We start from the raw sequence: 2,682 nt of genomic DNA, 5'->3' as shown, positions 1-2,682 counted from the left end.
ATAGGCCCATCAGGGCGTAGCCGCTCCAGACCCATCTATTAAGCCAGTAGCCACTATAAGTTTCGATTACGTTTCAGGTTCTCGATCACGATCACCGATCAGCATCGAGCAGTCTCCACTCCGTCGTGGCGCGTGCTTCCCCACCGTCCTGGGTCACCTCCTACCTCACGGTGTCGCCGCCCGTTCGTCGACAACCGTTCGAAGTCGTCTCTGCCAACCGCGCCATCCCTCCTCTCGTTGGTGGTTACTTGCTTCACGGTTCACGCTGCTGCAGACTGCACCGCCACTGCATATACAGCTCGAGCACTTAGGTAACTCTACATGTCCTCACAACTCAATCTAGGCCTCGTCGATTTGATTTCTTCATGGGTAGCATGTCCCGGCAACCTCAACCGAAAGTTAAGCGCTTTGATTTGGCCTAAAAGTCCCGTGATCTGTAAACCTAACTTTTTTTCATCTTAAGCCTCGTCATTTTTTTTTCCATGTTGATCTTGTCAAATTTCCCTTTTAGTAAAAAGATGAACTCAAAGAAGAAGATTATTACTGCTAGCCTACCGGATGATTTGATGGTGGAAATCCTCTCTCGAGTGCCGTTCAAGTCTTTTTGCCGCTTCAAATGTGTCTGCAAGGCCTGGCTTGCCTTCTCCTCTGATCCTTACTACCATCAAAAGCTGCCAAAAAAATCCACTGGACTTTTGTACCATGGCCAATACGGGTCACGTGTCCATCTTATTAGCATGTCCGGAAACGATGAGGAAATCGATGGAGCACTTAGGTTCATTCCACAGTACAAGAAATTAGAACTTGTGGACTGCTGCAATGGCCTAGTCCTTTGCCGGTACAAGAGCTGGTTTACTTCGCAAGGTACTCGCCGCTTCATTGTGTGCAACCCGGCAACAGAAGAGTGGTTTGAGCTTCCTGTTCTTAATACTCCGTATGGCCCAAATGTCTCCAGCTATACAGCCTTTTTGGCTTACGATCCATCATGGTCGGCGCAGTTCTATGTGTTCAACTTTCAACAGAAGCTCGGCAACACTTCACGTGTTGTCAACAAGCTTGAGGTGTTCTCGTCTGACCTATCCACGTGGCTTGTGGATGATACATGGAGTGGGAATCATAGGATATTTGTCAATGAACGGCACAATTTTACAAAGGGAGTGTTGCATGTGCAGACCATGTGTGATGAGATTGTTGTGTTTGACGGCTTGGAAGCAATGAGTCCTGGCAAGTCGCCCTATCATCACACTATACAGCTACCGGGTGACTGTCGGGATGGTTGCTTTGGCCAATCAGCAGGGTTCTTGCAGTGTGCGTTTCCAGAGAAGGATGGTGCTGCAATTGTAGTTTTCAGCCTCGATGCTTATCGCCCTTGCAAATGGTCTCTAAAGCATCGTCTTTGTATGAGAGATGTGTTTGGAATGGACAACTCCCTTCTCAATGGAGAGTATCGGTCCTGGTTACGTTATTATTGGATTGTTGCTCTTGACTTGGAAAGAGAGGTTCTCATCCTCTTCAGTAAGGAGACAAATAATCTTTTGTCATACAACATTGGCACCGGGAAACTTAGTGAGATTAAAGATGGTCAGCTTGATGGGCAATGGGACTGCTATTGTTATGCGGCATGCTATTCAAAGGTCCCAGGACTGAGCCGTTTATGTCATGTAATTGAACAGTAATTATTCTTGTGTGCGTATTTTTTTCCTATCATTGTAGTGGATGCATGCGTGTGTTTCTTCTCTGTCAAATATACACAGGAAAACTTGCTAATCACATTCAGTTGTGACACCTATGTCCAATTTTGCGCATGTCTGAATTTCTCTTCCAGTCTGCAGAATTGTGATTTTTAAAACAATCTGCTAGATTTTTATTTATCAATAGATATTACAAAGATGCCCACGCCGTTGAGGGGGGAGAACCAGATTTGCGACCAAAACCAAGATTAAACCTAGTGAGATTGTCAGCATCCTCATTTGAGTTTCTACTTTTATAAATAAAGTTGTGGCTAGAGAAGACCTTTTCTTGCTGTAATAATTTCACCTATCTCGGCCACCTCTCGATGTGCTACCACTAGAGCAGCCACTAACGTGACTTATTTAGCTCGAGAGTCCTAACGTATCCTCCAAGTCACCCACAAGTTCTTGAAAACAAGTGCTGACGAAGCCGGGGGTGAACGCTGTCGGCATGTTCTTTCAAGACGTGGGCCAACATCCCACATACCACACACCAATCTGATAATCTCTCAAACTTAAAGAAATCTTGTTCCTCCCACCCCTTTGATCGACACAATAAATTATTTAGTGTTCTGCGCACATCAAGTCTGACTCAAACTTCGGGAAAAATTCCCCTCAAATCACACGGCATCGGTTCAGAGACAATAACCCCCCCCCCCCTCCCCTCCCCCCTCGAAGCCAAAGATTTGATCACACCATGGTAACCATCGTGTAAGTCATGGATCTTGATCCAGATGTCAAGATAATTTAGCTCAATTGTGGATGGTTTTTTGTGAAACTGTCGTAAGGTGCAAGCAGAACCGAGTTTCTCGGAAGCTCCATTTCCCTCCAAGAGTAACATTCTCCTAATCTCCAAGATAAGCAAACCACATCATGAATAAATTCTTCTCCAAAATGCGGATCTTCACGTCACTAGCTAGATCCGATGTGGTTCTCATGAACTTAACCAGAA

General features: G+C 45.5%; 1 pseudogene; it reads left to right on the top strand.

Moving 5' to 3' along the window:
• The first annotated feature begins 518 nt into the window (after window positions 1–518).
• On the top strand, window positions 519–1,676 carry LOC125533176 (annotated as a pseudogene).
• The last annotated feature ends 1,006 nt before the right edge of the window (window positions 1,677–2,682 follow it).

The sequence above is a fragment of the Triticum urartu genome, chromosome 1 (genome assembly GCF_003073215.2).
Source record: "Triticum urartu cultivar G1812 chromosome 1, Tu2.1, whole genome shotgun sequence".
Classification (NCBI taxonomy): domain Eukaryota; kingdom Viridiplantae; phylum Streptophyta; class Magnoliopsida; order Poales; family Poaceae; genus Triticum; species Triticum urartu.
The sequence above is the reverse complement of the archived record's forward strand: the minus strand, read 5'-3'. Positions and strand labels throughout refer to the sequence as shown.